This window comes from Anomaloglossus baeobatrachus, chromosome 7 (assembly GCF_048569485.1).
Source record: "Anomaloglossus baeobatrachus isolate aAnoBae1 chromosome 7, aAnoBae1.hap1, whole genome shotgun sequence".
NCBI lineage: Eukaryota > Metazoa > Chordata > Amphibia > Anura > Aromobatidae > Anomaloglossus > Anomaloglossus baeobatrachus.
In genome coordinates this window covers 200,377,021-200,398,654 of record NC_134359.1, presented here as the reverse complement: position 1 = coordinate 200,398,654, position 21,634 = coordinate 200,377,021, and positions in this window count along the sequence as shown.

The following is a 21,634-nucleotide window of genomic DNA, read 5'->3' as shown; positions in this document are numbered from 1 at the left end:
AAATGCATGCTCAATTGGGTTAAGATCTGGTGATTGACTTGGCCATTGCAGAATGTTCCACTTTTTAGCACTTGTTCCACTTTTTAGCACTCATGAACTCCTGGGTAGCTTTGGCTGTATGCTTGGGGTCATTGTCCATCTGTACTATGAAGCGCCGTCCGATCAACTTTGCGGCATTTGGCTGAATCTGGGCTGAAAGTATATCCCGGTACACTTCAGAATTCATCCAGCTACTCTTGTCTGCTGTTATGTCATCAATAAACACAAGTGACCCAGTGCCATTGAAAGCCATGCATGCCCATGCCATCACGTTGCCTCCACCATGTTTTACAGAGGATGTGGTGTGCCTTGGATCATGTGCCGTTCTCTTTCTTCTCCAAACTTTTTTCTTCCCATCATTCTGGTACAGGTTGATCTTTGTCTCATCTGTCCATAGAATACTTTTCCAGAACTGAGCTGGCTTCATGAGGTGTTTTTCAGCAAATTTAACTCTGGCCTGTCTATTTTTGGAATTGATGAATGGTTTGCATCTAGATGTGAACCCTTTGTATTTACTTTCATGGAGTCTTCTCTTTACTGTTGACTTAGAGACAGATACACCTACTTCACTGAGAGTGTTCTGGACTTCAGTTGATGTTGTGAACGGGTTCTTCTTCACCAAAGAAAGTATGCGGCGATCATCCACCACTGTTGTCATCCGTGGACGCCCAGGCCTTTTTGAGTTCCCAAGCTCACCAGTCAATTCCTTTTTTCTCAGAATGTACCCGACTGTTGATTTTGCTACTCCAAGCATGTCTGCTATCTCTCTGATGGATTTTTTCTTTTTTTTCAGCCTCAGGATGTTCTGCTTCACTTCAATTGAGAGTTCCTTAGACCGCATGTTGTCTGGTCACAGCAACAGCTTCCAAATGCAAAACCACACACCTGTAATCAACCCCAGACCTTTTAACTACTTCATTGATTACAGGTTAACGAGGGAGACGCCTTCAGAGTTAATTGCAGCCCTTAGAGTCCCTTGTCCAATTACTTTTGGTCCCTTGAAAAAGAGGAGGCTATGCATTACAGAGCTATGATTCCTAAACCCTTTCTCCGATTTGGATGTGAAAACTCTCATATTGCAGCTGGGAGTGTGCACTTTCAGCCCATATTATATATATAATTGTATTTATGAACATGTTTTTGTAAACAGCTAAAATAACAAAACTTGTGTCACTGTCCAAATATTTCTGGCCCTGACTGTATCTCATTGGCTACAGACTGGTCACATGGCTAGACGTCATGCTAGGTCCTGTCAGTGCATCTCTACGGTACGCGGTGCTTGGTTGAGCATGTCCGTGTACCGGCGAGATGCTCTGGCACATGGTCGGCTTTCCTGTTCCTGCATGTCGGCACTCTTTACAGAGTCAGCCCACATGCAGGGACTAGATGCCACAGCAGGTGAATACTGGCACCGGGAATCAGGTGATCGGAGATCACTGTTGCTATAGTAACCCGCCTGTCAGATTACTATTTCAACGGTGGCAGCGGTGACGTCACTGCTTACAACCCGCAGCCTCTGCTCACTCACTGAGTGATTAGACTGCACAGGAGCAGCAGCATCTTCCTCCCATGCAGTGCTGTCTGATGTAGCAGAGCTGCATGGGTTGAACGAGAAAGAAGACAGAAGACCATGGATCATGGAGGGGTGAGAGGGAGTAATAAACATGCAGTCTCTAAGTGTGTCTGTGTATTTATTTCTATTAAACTATTTTTTCTCTGTGTGGTGTTTTTTTTTAACCCTTTATTGGAGATTCTTAATGGCCGGGTCAAACTTGCCTGACATTAAGAATCTCTGGCTTAATACTAGTTAGTAAAACAAAGCTAGTATTAACTCATTATTGCCCAGCGAGCAACCCGGCTTCAGGGCTGCTGGAAAAGTTGGATACAGCGCCAGATGATGGCGCTTCTATGAAAGCGCCATTTTCTGGCGCGGCTGTGGACTGCAATTCGCAGCAGAGACACCCAGAAAACTCGGGCTAACCTGTGCTGCGGATCCAATCCCCAGCTGCCTAGCTGTACCCGGCTGGACACAAAAATGGGGCGAAGCCCACGTCGTTTTTTTTTTTAAATTATTTCAAAAATTCATGAAAAGTAAAAAAAGGGCTTCCCTATATTTGTAGTTCCCAGCCGGGTACAAATAGGCAGCTGGGGGTTGGGGGCAGCCCGTACCTGCCTGCTGTACCTGGCTAGCATACAAAAATATGGCGAAGCGCACGTCATATTTTTTTTTGTAGTTTTTTGGCAAAAAAATAAAAAATGCTTCCCAGGATTTTCCATTGCCAGTGAAGGTAACACCAAGCAGTGGGGGTTAGCAGCCAGTAGCTGCTTGGATTACCCTTAGCTAGCAATACAAAAAATGCAGCGGGAGCCCATATATATTTTTATTTATATATTTATTTAAATAACTAAAAACAAAATGGGCTTCCCTGTATTTTGATTGCTGGACATGACAGTGCTGTAAAAATAATCTTTAAAAAAAATACGTAGCGCTCCGCGGTATTTTTGATTCTCAGTGCAGATAAAGCAGACAGCTACGGGTTGCCACCCCCATCTGCCTGTCGTTACCTTGGCTGGCAATCAAAATACAGGGAAGCCCATTAATTTTTTTTATTTAAAAATAGTTAAAAAAAAAAATGACGTTGGGTCCCCCCATTTTTGATAGCCAGCTAGGGTAAAGCAGACGGCTGTAGCCTGAAAACCACAGCTGGCAGCTTTACCTTGGTTGGGGATCCAATGTGGAGGTCACCCCAGGCTCTTTTTTTATAATTATTTTATAAATATTATTAATTACAAAAAAAAGTAGGGTCCTCCCCAAATTGGATCACCAGCCAAGGTAAAGCAGACAGCTGTGGTCTGGTATTCTCAGGGTGGGGAGGTCCATAGTTATTGGTCCTTCACAGCCTAAAAATAGCAGGCCGCAGGCGCCCCAGAAGTGTCGCATCCACTATATGCGCCAATCCTGGCGCTTCACCCCAGCTCATCCCGTGCCCTGGTGTGGTGGCAAACAGGGTAAAAATGGGGATGATACTAGCTGTAAGGTCACCTGACATCAAGCCCAGCAGTTTGTGATGTCATGGCGTCTATCAGATACCCGACATCACAAACTGTCAGCACTCCCCAAAACATTCCCTCTTTCACCAATTTATTGTAAGGAAAAAAAATAAGGGGGTCCCACGATGACTCTGGACCATCTAGAATATGATGGCGACATGCTCAGGGAACGTATCCCCCATTTTCTAGGAGTGCAGACCCTCCATGTGAGGAGTGTGGGTGCAATGAATTTGCACCCACTCTCCCCGGGTCCACAGCAGCAGAGTCTATGTCGTAACTGTTGCTACCAAAGCTGCAATGTCCTGCTCATGAGGTAAGGGCATGCCTAATCAGGAGAACTATTCTACATTTCCAAATATTGGTATTTGCTGATATTATTGCTATTCCACCTACTATATATTGGGGATAGGATCTTGGAGATGGAATACCCCTTTAAGTCCAGTTATCCAGCTGAATGAATACTAAACAACAGAGCTCGCTATTTAGACATGTTTTCCTGTGGCGTATAATGAACTCTCATGTTTGGTAGTCGTTCAGCAGGGCAACAGAAATAGCAAATCCCTCCATTTGTAAATGTAGTATAGCTCTCCTGATCAACTATGTTCCTTACCTCATGAGCAGGGCATTGCATTAGCTTACAGATGCATGGTTACCACCACTCACTGTGTCTGAACACAGGAAGCTGAGCTGACAGCCACTCTGTGCATGCGGCAGCGTCTATTGTGAAGGAGGGGGCCGCGGGGGATCAACGCTGCTCAGTTACCGTAGGACACCGGGGAACACCGTTGGAATTATAGGGGGTGACCTGGCAGGGCCTGGGGAGGAGTTTTCTGTTGCATGTGTCATGGCACATGCGACAGAAATCAGAGGAGTAGGGTGCTGTGCACGTGGCCATCTTAGATTTTTGGGAGGGGATCGGGGGGGGGGCACTTTGGCGACACCGGGGGACTGGGGGGGACTGGGGAGGAGATTTATCTTCCATCTGACAAGTTTGTTCATGCCAGATGGGAGATAAATAATTTTTTAGCGGCGCTGTCATTTACTGTAACATGATCACTGGTATATGGTGTATACTGGTGATCACATGAGCGAGGACTGGAAAAACCGACCTGAATCATGATCTCCAGGGTCTCAGCTAGCCCTAAAACCCCGGAGATTTTCTGACGCTGGGGGGCGCTATTCACTTATTTCTGCCTGCTCTTTATAAACGGCAGATTAGAATAAGGCTACATTCACACGACCGATCCGTTTTTGCGGTCCGCAAAAAACGGTCTATTTTTTTCACAGGTGCATCCGTGTGGCATCCGTTTCCGTTCCGTATTGTTAGGTCCGGGTGGTGGATCCACTAGGCCGTGCACCCCACCGGAGGCCTGGGTGCACGGTAGCTGGAGCACTAGCGTGACAGGGACTGCGTGCCACAGGGGACGGGTAGAACAGTCACTGGGGCTTCAGAGTTCCTGGAGACAGTGCAAGAATCCGGCACAGGTGCTGGGTAGGAATGTCAGGCAATAGTATGATCACAGGACACGGCACAAGGGGGACCTGAGCACCTAGCTTTCAAGACAAGGCTTACAAGACATGTTGATCAGGCCCCGCCCACACGACAAGGCCAGTCTTATATACCCAGCACAGCTTCATGTCATATCCTGCTGCAGCAGTGCTGGGCCCATAAGACCAGATGAGTGGGCGCGGCCCGACCCTATACAGAAGCATGAGTCAAACACATGAGACTGGGGACAGGACACAGGAAAGCACGAGCGGGAGCGGCAGCCGTGACCGGTGGACACGTGGACCGGATCAGTGGGTAAGGAGCAGTGCCGGGATGGTACGACTGGATCAGTGGCTAAGGAGCGGTGCCGAGGCATCGGGAGCGTGACACGTATACGGTCCGTATGTCATCTGTTTGTCACCCGTGCACCTTCCGTTTTTTTTGGCGTACTGCCAAAAAACTGAAGGAGGAAAAATACATAAATTTACCCAGGATCCATAGCTTCATCCTACATGAGGCGGTCACATGTTCACTCCAGTGCCATTTTCTACTGCTTTTCACAGCATTGAGCGCTCTGGTGATTTTCCTGTGCTTGTACACTTCATATCAGTCTTTTCTGTCATTATAATGGCAGAAAGACACATAATGTCCCACTCTCCTGCATTTTGTAATTTTGCACCCTTTGGTGCCTTTCATGTGGCACTAAGGGGTGCTTAGCCTTGTATTTACCAAAATAAATAAATATATTTAAAAAAAAAAATGACGTGGGGTTCCCGTTATTTTTGTAGCCAGCTAGGGTAAAGCAGACGGCTGCAGCCTGCAGATCACAGATGTGTAATGTCACCTGGCATCAAGCCCTGGGGTTTGTGAGGTCAGGCGTCTATCAGATACCCGACATCACCAACCCAGTCAGTAATAAAAAAAATAGACGACAACCACATTTTTATTTGAAAAAACACTGCTTAATACATTCCCTCTTTCATCAATTTATTAGAAAGAAAAACAAATCCAGGCCTGCTGTAATCCAAGCGGTTACCATGACGATCCATACCATAGTCACTGTCCCAGCCAATGAAGAACAGAATGTTCCCAATTGGCTGGGAGAGCAGTCCAGTGACCTAAGCTAACATAAATAGGTTAGCCCAGGTCACTGCAGGGCATGACAAGTGCTGCTGTCAGGAGTCAGGTACATTACCTGCGGTGACGATCTCCTGCACTGCTGACAGCAGACCTGTCACTGAGTTCAATGACCTTCACAGCCAAGTATCGTGAGAGCCTGTGACGTCACCGCTAGTGACAGTCTCGGACCGCAGTGAGAGATGTGAAGCGGCGGCCACGGAAGACAGTGTCAGCGCTGAGGTCGGGAGGGCGGGACTTCATCACCACAGGTAAGCCGAGCGGGGTAATGCATGCGGAGTACGAGGTGTGCGGAGCCTAGTAGGGTAATGTGTGCAGAGTGGCAGGTGGGCGGAGCCTAGCAGGGCCATGTGTGCAGAGTGGCAGGTGGGCGTAGCGAGTGCAAAGTGGGTGGAGCTTAGCGGGGCCATGTGTGCGGGCGGCGGATTGCGAAGTGGGCGGAGCCTAGCGGGGCCATGTGGCGCTGAAGACGTCAGTGTCGGGGACTGCATGGCTGGGGACAGGTGAGTGTGAGTGTGTGTGTGTGTACATGCCGAATGCAGGAGGGGGGCGGAGCCGAGCGGTGAAGTGTCGGCTCCCTGCACACGTAACCAGGATAAATATCGGGTAACCAAGAAAAGCGCTTTGCTTGGATACCCGATGTTTATCTTTGTTACCAGCTTCTGGCAGGCTGCCAGCGATGGCTCCCTGCACACTGTAGCTGTAAAAAGACATGCTTTTTGCTTATAGAACCGTTCTCGAGCGTAACTCGAGCTATCGAGCTTTTACTAAAAAGCTCGAGTTCTAGTTCGATCTAGAACACCCCCCAAAATCACTCGAACCGCGAACTGGCGAACCTCGAACCACGAACCGCGCTCAACTCTAATGACAAGTCTGCAGTCCCTCTGTGTGTCACTCTGTGACTGCAGATTTGTGAATCCTCCCAGTGCACTCACTGTGAGCTACGAGGATTCTCTGGTGTCTGTGCCGGCAACGGCGGTCACGTATGCGATATGCAGAGTCCAAGCTAGAACCTGTCTAGAGGACACCACCTCGGTCAAAACAAGTGCATTAAGCGAGGCCGTACCCACTAGATGAGTTCTGTCCGGGAGTCTGCATATCACATTGTTGACCACCATGAAGTGCGCTGGAGGATTCACAAGTCTGCAGTCATAGAGAGACACAAAGTTACTGCAGACTTGTCATTCCAGACCGGACAACCCCTTTTAAGCTAAACTGTTTGTGATTTTTGTAGGGGAATCGGCCCTTATATAAATGTTTATTTATGTAAATGGAAAATTATTTCACCCGACAAACAAACATTTTGCTTGTGCGTCAGGTGATCTAACAGCTGATTTAGATAGATCAATCTGTTTCCGATTATTGGCAGCATTGTAAATGCACCTCCAAAGAGTAACTAAACTTTTGGGAGAACTTTTTGTTTTATGCCCAATAATTCTGAGCAGATTAGTGAGGAATCTGGTGCGGAGACTCCCAACTACAACTGAAAAGCTCTTTTAGAAGAGTATTACTCACAGCAAGTTGGGCTGCAGTCATCGCCCAGGCCAAAAGCTAATGCTCTACCAGGATACAGCTAAACCCCCACTAATGTGGAAGCATCACAGGTGCAGGAGAAGCAGATCACACACACACCTCCATAGAATGGAGGGGAGGCGAATGCTAGATGATAAAACTGCACACTAGTGGCTTGCATAGAGCGCTGTTCACATGCAGGTGGCACAGTCACAAACCCGCATCCTATTAGGTGACGCCCTTCTATTAGATCAGGCGGGCTGCCAAGCCGTACCCCACCTGTGTATCATGCACGGACAGACACTCTACAATGCAAGGCCCAACAGAAAGGGGCCTGGCTGAATCCTGTACAAACAAAAAAATATGAGGTTTTTGTTGGTATTTATGGCCATAAAACGTAAGCCTACACCCTTGTCACGGGACCTCATGTCTGTAGGTCCCTACACTAAATATAAAAATAGCAAATATAAAAATAGCAACAACATTTTTGGAGGATATTTTCCTCTTTTTGTTGCTATTTTTAGATTTAGTGTAGGGACCTACAAGCATGAGGTCCCGTGACGAGGGTTGTAGCATACCTCCCAACCGTCCCGGATATAGCGGGACAGCCCCGATTTTATACTTTAGTCCCGTTCTCACGCCCGGGAAGCTCTGTATCCCATAGTGCAGTGAGACGCAACTGCCACGCCTCTGCACTCTGCCGACCACGCCCCCTCCGGATGCCTGCCACACTCTCTGGATGCCTTCCTTGGCATCTATACTGCTGGCCACACCCCTTTGCGGTCGTCCACGCCGCCTCTCTATGCTGGACACACACACTCCTTGGATGCTCTCCTTGTCCCCTCCTGCTGCTCTCGAAGCTGGCCACGCCCCCTCTGCCTGCCCCCTCTACCCAGGATGCTGCTCACATGTGACCAACTCATCTGCACAGCGGCTGCTTCAAAACCATCAGATCTGCAACTGAGGTAAGTGCACCAGCAGCAGGGAGAGTGCAGAGTGCCTGCAGGAGAGAGTGCAGAGTGCCTGCAGGAGGGAGAGAGCAGTGTGCCTGCAGGAGGGAGAGAGCAGTGTGTCTGCAGGAGGGAGAGAGCAGTGTGCCTGCAGGAGGGAGAGAGCAGTGTGCCTGCAGGAGGGAGAGAGCAGTGTGCCTGCAGGAGGCAGAGAGCAGTGTGCCTGCAGGAGGCAGAGAGCAGTGTGCCTGCAGGAGGGAGAGAGCAGTGTGCCTGCAGGAGGGAGAGAGCAGTGTGCTTGCAGGAGGGAGAGCAGTGTGCTTGCAGGAGGGAGAGAGCAGTGTGCCTGCAGGAGGGAGAGAGCAGTGTGCGTGCAGCAGGGAGAAAAAAGTGTGCGTGCAGGAGGGAGAGAGCAGTGTGCCTGCAGGAGGGAGAGAGCAGTGTGCCTGCAGGAGGGAGAGAGCAGTGTGCCTGCAGGAGGGAGAGAGCAGTGTGCGTGCAGCAGGGAAAGAGCAGTGTGCATGCAGCAGGGAGAGAGCAGTGTGCGTGCAGCAGGGAGAGAGCAGTGTGCCTGCAGCAGGGAGAGAGCAGTGTGCCTGCAGGAAGGAGAGAGCAGTGTGCCTGCAGGAAGGAGAGAGCAGTGTGCCTGCAGGAGGGAGAAAGCAGTGTGCCTGCAGGAGGGAGAGAGCAGTGTGCCTGCAGGAGGGAGAGAGCAGTGTGCCTGCAGGAAGGAGAGAGCAGTGTGCCTGCAGGAAGGAGAGAGCAGTGTGCCTGCAGGAGGGAGAAAGCAGTGTGCCTGCAGGAGGGAGAGAGCAGTGTGCCTGCAGGAGGGAGAGAGCAGTGTGCCTGCAGGAGGGAGAGAGCAGTGTGCCTGCAGGAGGGAGAGAGCAGTGTGCCTGCAGGAGGGAGAGAGCAGTGTGCCTGCAGGAGGCAGAGAGCAGTGTGCCTGCAGGAGGCAGAGAGCAGTGTGCCTGCAGGAGGGAGAGAGCAGTGTGCCTGCAGGAGGGAGAGAGCAGTGTGCTTGCAGGAGGGAGAGAGCAGTGTGCCTGCAGGAGGGAGATAGCAGTGTGCTTGTAGGAGGGGGGAGCAGTGTGCTTGCAAGGAGGGAGAGAGCAGTGTGCTTGTAGGAGGGAGAGAGCAGTGTGCTTGCAGGAGGGAGAGAGCAGTATGCCTGCAGGAGGGAGAGAGCAGTGTGCCTGCAGGAGGGAGAGAGCAGTGTGCCTGCAGGAGGGAGAGAGCAGTGTGCCTGCAGGAGGGAGAGAGCAGTGTGCTTGCAGGAGGGAGAGAGCAGTGTGCTTGCAGGAGGGAGAGAGCAGTGTGCTTGCAGGAGGGAGAGAGCAGTGTGCTTGAAGGAGGGAGAGCAGTGTGCCTGCAGCAGGGAGAGAGCAGTGTGCCTGCAGCAGGGAGAGAGCAGTGTGCTTGCAGCAGGGAGAGAGCAGTGTGCTTGCAGCAGGGAGAGAGCAGTGTGCTTGCAGGAGGGAGAGAGCAGAGAGAGGGCAGTGTGCCTGCAGCAGGTAGAGGGCAGTGTGCCTGCAGCAGGGAGAGGGCAGTGTGCCTGCAGCAGGGAGACGGCAGTGTGCCTGTGTCGCGGGCGGAGGAGGGGACGCTGCACTCTCCCACTGCTCGGGTCCGGCCGCTGCTGCTTGGTGGTGGCTCGAGCGGTGGGCCGGATCCCGGGGACTCGAGCGGCGTTCCTCGCCCGTGAGTGAAAAGGGTGGGGATTTGATTATTGTCCGTGACACCACCCACGGTTCTGATGATATTGGTGACACCACCGCTGCTCTGGGCGGGGATCCCAGGAGCGATGACTGGGAGCAGCTTTGATGTTAGTTCTCCCCTCCGTGGGTAGGGGGTTGGTTGTCCCGGGGCCCGGTGATGGGGTAGGGATGGATGGCAGGCGGGTTACGGGTCCTGGTGAGGTGCAGGGTCGCGGGGGCAGTGCTGTGCCGCACGGCACGGTGGTACTCACTCAGCCAATGATGAGGACACAGTTCTCGGTAAAACACACGGCTCGATGGACGGGTCCCACAGACGGCTGCGGTGTTGTTTCTCCCGGCAGGTTGGTGACTGCCTTTCCCTGCACCTATGTAGTGTAACGGTTCCAATGGGTTCCCACCGGTAACCTCTCCCCGGCTTGGATGTGGGCCGGAGGAGCCCCTTTTGCCCGCAGGCTCTGGCCCTGGGAACGGTAGCCTTGGCGGTGGCTGTGTTTCCCTCTCTCAGTTGGACTGTTGCCTTCTGTCGAGACTTGGCTGCTGGGAAACCCAGGAGGTTCCCTTCGCTAACGAATTTGGCAAATTCACGGCGACTCTTAGCCTTGCCGGAGTCTGTAAGCCCCTGCCGGATGGTGCTGGCTTCTCTTTGCGTACCGGTCCAGTACCGCCGGGCCACCGCCCATCCACGGTCCTTACGGTTAGCTCCAATAGGCCACTCCTGCAGACGGTCACCACCGTCTGCCAACCTTGCTGATCCGTCCGGGCCACACACCTGGACCAACTTCAGGCTGCTTAACTGCCACTTTACTCCTCTCTCAACTCTACTCCTCTCTCAACTCTACTCCAAACTGAAACTGCCTGGTTTTACCGCCTCCAGGACTGTGAACTCCTCGGTGGGCGGGGCCAACTGCCTGGCCCACCCCCCTGGTGTGGACATCAGCCCCTGAAGGAAGGCAACAAGGGTTTTGTCTGACTTCGGTGTGCCTGACCGGGAGTGTGGGGTGTGTAGGTGTTGTTCTCTGTGGCCCCTGGCTTGTCCAGGGTGCCACATTCCCCCTTAGTAAAATGCAGAACGTCCGCGGGCTGCCCGTCCATCACCGGTTTTATTTTCACAACTGAAAAGATAAACGGTAAACAGGTTACAAATATAATAACATCTTCCCACATCGGGAGGTACTCTTACTTAAAACGTTGCAAACAGTTATGGCTTCCGCTCTCTCCCACCCAAGTAACCTGGCCCTTATGCTGCCCCTAAGCAAACAGGCAGCACCCCTTGACCCCAGTCCAGCACAAGTTACCCAAGCGGGTTCTGTCCTTTCAGGGGACCCACGTCCATGGGGAACCCCTGAAACCCCCAGAGGATCGCCACCGGTTCCGGTGGTGGCTGGGCCCAGCCTGCTCTACTGCGGGCCCTTCCTCCAATCTGCCTCTCCGGAGGCGGCAACGGTGAAAGCCACAACATAATTATTTACAAGCCACAAGTTTGTGGTTGCCTTGCTAGTTCTCAGGCTTGTCCATAAGGAGTCCCTTATGCAAAACTTGAAAGCAGTCCCCACGGGGAAAACGGTGCCGGCAACGACCGGTCTCAATCACTCTGCAAATCAGATGAATCTTCTCGGTTGATCATTCACTTATCATTCTTTTACAACGGTACTTTTAACACACACAGCTGGTGGTCCCAACGGGGACAACTTGCAGCGGAGCTCCACTGCCCTTACTCCGATTCTTCTGAGTCGGCCTCATCCTCCGCCACCAGCATATCAAACATGCAGTGACAGGCCTGCTGTGAAAGGGGTGCCCGGTATCCGTTTCCACCATTGCGCGGGGTGTAATAAACCACCGGTTCTCCCACGTAGTGGAGACAATCACTTGCCTCCTCACTTTCAGGGGTGGGCTCAGCACCGGAGCTGGAGTCATTGGAGTCACTATCACTTGTCTCTGCGTCAGGCAGGTTGCCGCCAGCTGCCGCAGCCTCCTGGCCTCCAGTATCCAGCACATCAGATTCTTCCACGGTAGCGTGGGGCAGTAGGTCAGGTTGGCTAACGCTGAGGTGCCCCAAGGATAATGGTAGGGACGATACGAGGGCCGAGATAGGCCCGGGCCCCCCAGCCGCAGTGGCCGGTCCTGGGCGGACATGGGGACGTGTGCTACCCATCGGCTCCGTCACATCAACTCCCCTCCCATATATTGGGGCAGTTGCAACCAGCGTTTCCACTTCATTGGTCCACTGCTCCATCATGCGGTATATCTGACTTTGCTGGCGTTGGTGGAACTTCATCACTCGGGTCTTCATCCATGCCACGGTCCCGGGCTCGGGGTCTGGCGCAATCACTGCCGGGACTTCTGGCACATTTTCATTAAGGGGCCGCGTTCCCAGCGGCTCCCACGGAAGCGGTTCAGGGGGGTCCTGAGCGTCTGCAGCTGGTTGATCCGCCGGGGCGGGTTGGCAGGTTATCGCTACCGGTTGGACGGGTAGCGGGCCTAGTGGCGGGGAGGCAGCAGCTAACATGGGTAGCGGGGAGGGAGGCAGGGTGAGCGGGCGCAGGCCGGGCTCCTCAGCCGCAGTGGCCGATCCCTCGGAAATACAGGGGCGTGGGTCTCTTACCCGCTCCTCCAAATCCTCTTCCACCTCGCGTCTCCGCATAGCAGCCACCACGTCCGCCATGTCGGTCTCCCACTCCTCCAGGAGGAGCTGCATGTGGGCTTGCAGACAGTTATTCAGTGGGGCGGTCCGGTCTCTCAGCCACATCGCCGTGCCAGGTGCGGGAGCGTCCTCTTTGGTAGTCGGACTGTGCATCTTGGCAATGAGGTCTTCCAGGAATCCAGTATCGCTGCAGAGTCCTGGCGTCCCTGCTTTTATAGTCGCGCGCTACATGCGGCCAGACGCCATCAGTCCCCCTTAGCCTCTTTCCGGCTCCTCCTCTCCAGGGGTGGGGCTTTGGCCTTCGCACCTCCACTACTCGAGGAGACGCTCGAGCGGGAAGTTTTCGCACCCAAGATGGCAGCTTCTCCAAATTTTCGGCCGGACACCTCCGGCGGTCACAAGGCGCACCTCTACCAGACGGCAGAGTGGTAAGATCCTGTTCGTGACGCCAAGTTGTCGCGGGCGGAGGAGGGGATGCTGCGCTCTCCCACTGCTCTGGTCAGGCCGCTGCTGCTGCTGCTCGGTGGTGGCTCGAGCGGTGGGCTGGATCCCGGGGACTCGAGCAGCGCTCCTCCTTCGTGAGTGAAAAGGGTGGGGATTTGATTATTGTCCGTTACGCCACCCACGGTTGTGGTGATATTGGTGACACCACCGCTGCTCTGGACGGGGATCCCGGGAGCGATGACTGGGAGCAGCTTTGATGTTAGTTCTCCCCTCCGTGGGTAGGGGGTTGGTTGTCCCGGGGCCCGGTGATGGGGTAGGGATGGATGGCAGGCGGGTTACGGGGCCTGGTGAGGTGCAGGGTCGCAGGGGCAGTGCTGTGCCGCACGGCACGGTGGTACTCACTCAGCCAATGATGAGGACACAGTTCTCAGTAAAACACACGGCTGGATGGACGGGTCCCACAGACGGCTGCGGTGTTGTTTCTCCTGGCAGGTTGATGGTGACTGCCTTTCCCTGCACCTATGTAGTGTAACGGTTCCAATGGGTTCCCACCGGTAACCCGCCCCCCGGCTTGGATGTGGGCCGGAGGAGCCCCTTTTGCCCGCAGGCTCTGGCCCTGGGAACGGTAGCCTTGGCTGTGGCTGTGTTTCCCTCTCTCGGTTGGACTGTTGCCTTCTGTCGGGACTTGGCTGCTGGGAAACCCAGGAGGTTCCCTTCGCTAATGAATTTGGCAAATTCACGGCGACTCCTAGCCTTGCCGGGGTCCGTAAGCCCCTGCCGGATGGTGCTGGCTTCTCTTTGCGTACCGGTCCGGTACCGCCGGGCCACCGCCCGTCCACGGTCCTTACGGTTAGCTCCAATAGGCCACTCCTGAAGACGGTCACCACCGTCTGCCAACCTTGCTGATCCGTCCGGGCCACACACCCGGACCAACTTCAGGCTGCTTAACTGCCACTTTACTCCTCTCTCAACTCTACTCCAAACTGAAACTGCCTGGTTTTACCGCCTCCAGGACTGTGAACTCCTCGGTGGGTGGGGCCAACCGCCTGGCCCACCCCCCTGGTGTGGACATCAGCCCCTGGAGGAAGGCAACAAGGGTTTTGTCTGACTTCGTTGTGCCTGACCGGGAGTGTGGGGTGTGTAGGTGTTGTTCTCTGTGGCCCCTGGCTTGTCCAGGGCACCACACCTGCAGCAGGGAGACGGCAGTGTGCCTGCAGGAGGGAGATAGCAGTGTGCCTGCAGGAGGGAGAGAGCAGTGTGCTTGCAGGAGGGGAGAGCAGTGTGCTTGCAGGAGGGGGGAGCAGTGTGCTTGCAGGAGGGGGGAGCAGTGTGCTTGCAGGAGGGGGGAGCAGTGTGCTTGCAGGAGGGGGGAGCAGTGTGCTTGCAGGATGGGGGAGCAGTGTGCTTGCAGGAGGAGAGAGCAGTGTGCTTGCAGGAGGGGAGAGCAGGGGAGAGTCCAGGACTTGTCTTCTCAGGTCCCCCCTGTGCCTGCAATATAAAAAGCAGACAAACAGGGAACTCAGAGAAAGCAGCCAGAGGAGTTCTCAGGCTCTGGTGCTGCAATGCTGCCAGCCTGTGCCCTCAGTGCCCCGCCAGCCTGTGCCCTCAGTGCCCCCCCCAGTGCTGCCAACCTGTGCCCTCATCGCCCCATTAGCCTGTGTCCTCAGTGCCCCCCAGTGCTGCTAGCTTGTGCCCTCAGTGCCCCCCAGTGCTGCCAGCCTGTGCACTCAGCGCCCCGCCAGCCTGTGCCCTCAGCGCCCCACCAGCCTGTGCCCTTAGTGCCCCAAGTGCTGCCAGCCTGTGCCCTCAGTGCCCTCCCCAGTGCTGCCAGCCTGTGCCCTCAGCGCCCCGCCAGCCTGTGCCCTCAGCGCCCCACCAGCCTGTGCCCTTAGTGCCCCAAGTGCTGCCAGCCTGTGCCCTCAGTGCCCCCCCCAGTGCTGCCAACCTGTGCCCTCAGCGCCCCACCAGCCTGTGTCCTCAGTGCCCCCCAGTGCTGCTAGCTTGTGCCCCCCAGTGCTGCCAGCCTGTGCCCTCAGCGCCCCGCCAGCCTGTGCCCTCAGCGCCCCACCAGCCTGTGCCCTTAGTGCCCCAAGTGCTGCCAGCCTGTGCCCTCAGTGCCCCCCGCAGTGCTGCTAGCATGTGCCCTGAGCGCTCTCCCTCAGTGCTGCCAGCTTATACCTTAAGCACCCTCCAGTGCTGCCAGTTTGGGCCCTCAGTGTCCCCTGCAGTGCTGCCAGCTTAGGCCTTAAGCACCCTTCAGTGCTGCCAGCTTGGGCCCTCAGCGTCTTCCACCGCTCCCAGCCTGTGCGCTAAGCATCCCTAGGGCCAGTATGTATGCCCCACAGGCCACCACTGTTAGTATGTAGGCTCCACAGGCCCCAGTAATGTGTATGTATAGAAAATAATTGCAATGCAGACAATTCGTTCCACAACTTGTTAAATGTCCCATCCTGGTCCCCTATTGTGCCATTCCACACATGCACAAACTCACACAAACACGCACAAACACACACAAGCACGCACATATATTCTCACAATCGCCGGCCTGCTGGGACTTGCTGTTCGCTAGAATGGGCTGTGTATCGGGTGCCATGACGACGAGGGAGGAACTTCCGCACCCAGAGAGCTGACGTCAAAGACAGGAGCCTCTGATTGGTCAGTGCGTCTGACAGCGGACGTTCCTGCTTCGTCGCCGATGGTTACCGATACACAGCGTGGAGCGGCGAACTACAAGAACCAGGAGGCCAGCGATGGAACGGAAGGTACATGTTATGCTCACCTTACCTTCTGTTCCATCGCCGGCCTCCTGGGTCTTGTAGTTCGCCGCGAGGATTCCTTCCTCATCGCGATGCATCGGCGAACTACAACTATGTGCGCACGTTGCGTTTTTTCCCTGCGTTAACGCTGCGTTTTGAACTGCAGCATTTCAGTGCCAAATTGCATGCGTCCTGCTCCCCCAGCAAAGTCTGAGAAGTCCGAAAATTCAATGTGCACGCTGCATTTGTAAACGCAGCGTTTTGGATGCCAAAAATCGCTGCGGAAAAAAAAGCAGCATGTCACTTCTTTTGTGCGTTGTAGCTGCGTTCTCCTCATTGAAAAATCATATGATATGGGTCAAAACGCAACCAAAATGCACTTGGACTGCATTTTTGTTGCGTTCCACATGCTTTTTTGACAAACAAAACGCAGGTCTTTTCAGTCTCTCTCTGTCAATGTCGGTCGGTTGGTCTCTTTCTCTGTCAGTTGGTCGCTCTGTTTGTCACTCTCTGTCCGTCCGTCGGTCTCTCTCTGTCTGTCTCTCTCTCTGTCTCTCTGTCCGCCGGTCAGTCTCTTCCCCTCTCTCATACTCACCGATCACGGGCGCGATGCTGCACAGCTGTCACACTGCTCTGGCGGCTTTTTCTCTTTTGAAAATGCCGGCTGCTCATTATTCCATCTCATATTCCCTGCTTTCCCCGCCCACCGGCGCCTAAGATTGGTTGCAGTTAGACACACCCCCACACTAAGTGACAGCTGTGTCACTGCATCCAATCACAGCCACCGGTGGGCGGGTCTATATCATGCAGTAAAATAAATAATTAAATAATCTTAAAAAAACTGTCCCCCCCAATTTTGATACCAGCCAGAGTAAAGCCACACGGCTGAAGGCTGGTATTCTCAGGATGAGGAGCTCCACGTTATGGGGAGCCCCCCAGCCTAACAATATCAGCCAGCAGCCGCCCGGAATTGCCGCATCCATTAGATGCGACAGTCCTGGGACTCTACCCGGCTCATCCCGAATTACCATGGTGTGGTGGCAATCAGGGTAATAAGGCAGTAATGGCAGCCCATAGCTGCCACTAAGTCCTAGGTTAATCATGGCAGGCGTCTCCCCGAGATATCTACCATGATTAACCTGTAAGTTAAAGAAAATAAACACATACGCCCAAAAATCTTTTATTTGGAATAAAAGACAAAAAACCCCTCTTTCACCATTTTATTAAATCCCCAAATACCCCTCCAGGTCCGACGTAATCCACATGAGGTCCCGCGACGCATCCAGCCCTGCTACATGAAGCAGACAGGAGCGGCCACAGACCACGATTGCTCTCTGTCAGCTCCACGCAGCAACTGAAGTGAGCCCCACGATCAGCGATGACATCACTCAGATTACCCGCGGCCACTGCTGGATCCTCCAACTGTGACAGCAAGTCGCCCGAGTGACTGAAGTGAGCTGCGCGATCAGCGATGACATCACAGGTGAGTTGCAGTCTCAGGTGGAGGACTCCAGCTGGCCGCGGGTAACCTGAGTGACGGCACCGCTGATGGCGCTGCTCACTTCAGTCACTCAGGGGATTTGCGGTCACTGGTGCGTCCTTCAAGGGTGACTGCTAACCAGGCCGCGATACACAGACAGAGCCGCGGGATGATAATGACGTCGGGTGAAGTTCATCTGAGTTCATGCTCATCTCGCAACTCTGTCTGTGTCTGCTGTCAGGGGGCATGTAGCAGAGCTGAATTGACGGGGGAACGCACTGTCAAAAATGCATTCATGAGTTTTGGGTGCTTTTTTTTTTTTTTTTTTTTTTTTTTACAAACGCAGCATTTACATTTGTCCAGTCTGCCAGAGGATGTGTTCTTTTCCGCACTGCACAGAACACAACGTGCGCATATACCAAGCTGAGGTCACACTGGCATATCACATGTGATGTGATATGCTAATGACCCTCGGCTCCTGCTGTGCTGTGAGCGTGAGCCATTACACTGTGATCTGATACTGCTGTCGGATCACAGCTGAGGAGGAGAGGGAGGGATGAAGGATCTCAGGCGTTCAGTTGGGATGAGCCCTGGGCTATGCTGTCTTTCTAAAGGCGACTGGATCAGCGGACGAGAGCACCCACTGACCCCCGTGTCTCCACAGGAGAGCACCCACTGACCCCCGTGTCTCCACAGGAGAGCACCCACTGACCCCCGTGTCTCCACAGGAGAGCACCCACTGACCCCCGTGTCTCCACAGGAGAGCACCCACTGACCCCCGTGTCTCCGCAGGAGAGCACCCACTGACCCCCGTGTCTCCGCAGGAGAGCACCCACTGACCCCCGTGTCTCCGCAGGAGAGCACCCACTGACCCCCGTGTCTCCCCAGGAGAGCACCCACTGACCCCCGTGTCTCCACAGGAGAGCAACCACTGACCCCCGTGTCTCCACAGGAGAGCAACCACTGACCCCCGTGTCTCCACAGGAGAGCACCCACTGACCCCCGTGTCTCCACAGGAGAGCACCCACTGACCTCCGTGTCTCCACAGGAGAGCACCCACTGACCCCCGTGTCTCCACAAGAGAGCACCCACTGACCCCCGTGTCTCCACAGGAGAGCACCCACTGACCCCCGTGTCTCCACAGGAGAGCACCCACTGACCCCCGTGTCTCCACAATTGGAACAATCAGAACAGTAAGTTGCCTGTATTCACTAATTCCTCCCATTACCAAAAGCACAGTATTATTACAGATATTTTATCTAATAGAGCGGATCTGTCATGAAGTCTGCAGTTTTGTACATGGGGCAGATTTTAAGGGGACAGATCTGCCAACAGAATTTTGTGGTTTAAAATATTCTAGTTTAAAAGTAACACGGCCAAGTTTGCATTTATATTTTAATTTACTACTGAGAAATAAATCTATGTACCGTATTTTTCATTTTATGAGGCACACCGGATTATAAGGCGCACCCCAAATTTAGAGCTAAAAAAAATGGGGTCCGTCTTATAATCCGGTGTTCTCTTACCGGAGGGGGCCAGCAGTGGTGGTGAAGCGGGGCCACAGGAGGCAGAGGTTGTGCTGGCAGCCACAGCGGGTTAGTAGCGTCAGCCACAGCGGGTCCGTGGTGACATCGGCGTCCGTGGTGGGAGCCGCGGCGACTCCGTGGCAGCGGGTGACAGGTGGAGCAGGCCGGTGAAGTAAGTGTCTCAGTGTGTCCGCGGTCCCACTTCAAATGATGGCGCCTGGAGCGGCGCATGCGCAGATGGAGCGCTCATCCAAGAGATCCATCTGCGCACGCGCTGACTCCCGGCGCCATCATTTTAAACTGGGACCACGGACACACTGAGATACCTGCCGCACAGCCGCCTGGCACGCACGGAGAGCCAGCCGGCACCAACGGGCACCCGGCTGCCCGCCTGCCCGCACGTACAGAGAGGCAGCTGGCACCAACAGGTACCCGGCTGCCCGCACGCACAGAGAGGCAGCCTGCACTGACAGGCACCCGACTGCCAGCACGCATGTACAGAGATGCAGCCGGCATCTACGGGCACCTGGCTGCCCGCCCGCCCGCACGCACATCTGCCCGCCCGCACGTACAGAAAGGCAGCCGGCACCAACGGGCACCCGGCTGCCTGCACGCAGCCACAGGCACCCGGCCACCAGAATGCACCTGGTCGCTGCACGAACAGCACCCCGGTAAGCTGTATTCAGATCTTAAGATGCACCCCTCATTTTCCTCCCAAATTTTTGGGAGGAAAAGTGCGTCTTATAATCCGAAAAATACGGTATATTTTTTTTAATTATTGTTTCTAAAACAATGATTGTCATTGTTGACTGGGTGTGGTAAGAGGCGTGGCCATGGGTGTGGCCTAAAAAATTGCCCCTCTTTCCGTTCTTTAAAAGTTGGGAGGTATGGTTGTAGGCTTACCTTTTATGGCCATAAATACCAACAAGAACCTGATATTTTTTTGTACAGGTTACAGCCAGGCCCCTTTCTGTTGGGCCTTGCGTTGTAGAGTGTCTGTCCGTGCATGATACACAGGTGGGGTATGGCTTGGCAGCCTGCCTGATCTAATAGTATGGGCGTCACCTAATAGGCTGCGGGTTTGTGACTGTGTTATCTGCATGTGTGAACAGTGCTCTATGCAAAGCCACTAGTGTGCAGTTTTATCATCTAGCAATCACCCCCCTCCATTCTATAAAGGTGTGTGTGTGATTTGCTCCTCCTGCACCTGTGATGCTTCCACTTTAGTGGGGGTTTAGCTGTATCCTGGTAGATTACTAGTTTTTGGCCTGGGCGATGTACACACTGCAGCCCAACTTGCTGTAAGTAGGACCTAAAACATAGAAGATATCTCCCAAAAATTAAGGTATTTTTTTAAATGTTTAATAATGCTACTGCCTGCACCATCAGTACTGTGGTTCCTGTATGGTCCGCAGTCTGATTATGGCTGGTAGCAACTCCTGGTATCTCCTTACCATTGTTACCGACATACTAGGAGCTGCAGGTCATGCCAGACAATTTTATGTTGGGCTGGCTTTAGTTCTGGTGTAGTAGTGATTTAAGCTTGGTTCTGGTGATGCAGTCTCGTACCAATGGTGGTTCTGGTGATGTAGCAGTGTGCACATGGTCGTTTTTATGATGTAGCAGTGTGCAAATGGTGGTTCTGGTAGCAATATTTAATTTATTAGATTTCATAGTAGAGTGCCAGGCTAAATAAATATCTGTCTTAATGAGGCCATATGTCTGCCAAATGAGTATTTGACTAAAGCCCGCATACGCAATAGACAGGTGTCCCATCATTCGGCTGGTAGCTAGCTTTCCTGACTCCCCCATACACTATAAACAGCTGTCCCATCATTCGGCTGGTAGCTATCTCCCGGACCCTCCCACACACTATAGACAGGTGTCCCATCACTCATCTGGCAGCTGTCTCTCTGAGTGCTGACTTTGTTGAGTGCTTGTGTTCTCTATGAGATAGACGCTACTACACATCTCTGGCAGTGGCTCGTCTCTTAGAGAAAAAAGAATCCACAATCCAAAATTAGACCTGCTGGGTCGCTTACCTGCTCCTCTGAGACCACCTCCACTTCATATGCCCGCACGGTTGAAAGCAGGCCCTTCTTCTCCGACGTGCACTCCGCCAGCATGGAGTGGACCTTGGCCTGGAGCTCCTGGCACATCTTGCTGCTGGGTCCAGGAACGGGTTGCGGCAGAGTCCTGGCATCCCTGCACAATGCAGCGCTAATTACATGCCTCCATTCTTCACCCGCTTCTCCCCCTCGGTCTTTCTACAGCACTTTTCTCTTTGGGGGCGGGGCTTCACTTTCGCGCCTTCACTGCTCGGGGAAGACGACTCGAGTGGGAAACTTTCGCGCCCAAGATGGCGGATCTTCAGATTTTTCAGCGAGACGCCGCTGACGGGAACCACAAGGCGCACTTCTGCCGGTAAGTAGACTGGTTCTATCCTGTTCGTGACGCCAGAAGAGACGATGTGTACCGCCCCACGGCCTCGGCTGCGGCTGCCGAGCCGCTCGGATCCGTGCTCGCGTTTTACAGGTGGTGGCTCGAGCCTCTCATGGACCCGGGGGTCACGTCGCTCTGCAAGGGAGGTTGGCGCTACGCGCGGGGGACGCGGGTATTTGGTTTTGGGATGATTGTTTGTGACGCCACCCTCGGGTTGTGGTGATTGTGGACACCACCGCTGCTGTGAAGGTGCGGGGACTCCCGGGAACGGTGTAGTGGCGCAGCTAGGTGTTGACCCCTCCGTGGGTAGGGGATGTTGGTCCCAGGGCCCGGTTGCCGAGGGCCGGAGTGCAGGGCACAGTGTTGCAGTGCAGCGTGGTGCGGTGCCTGAGGGCACTGGTGTACTCACGATTAAACCACACAGAGTCACTGATAAACCAAACGGGGTG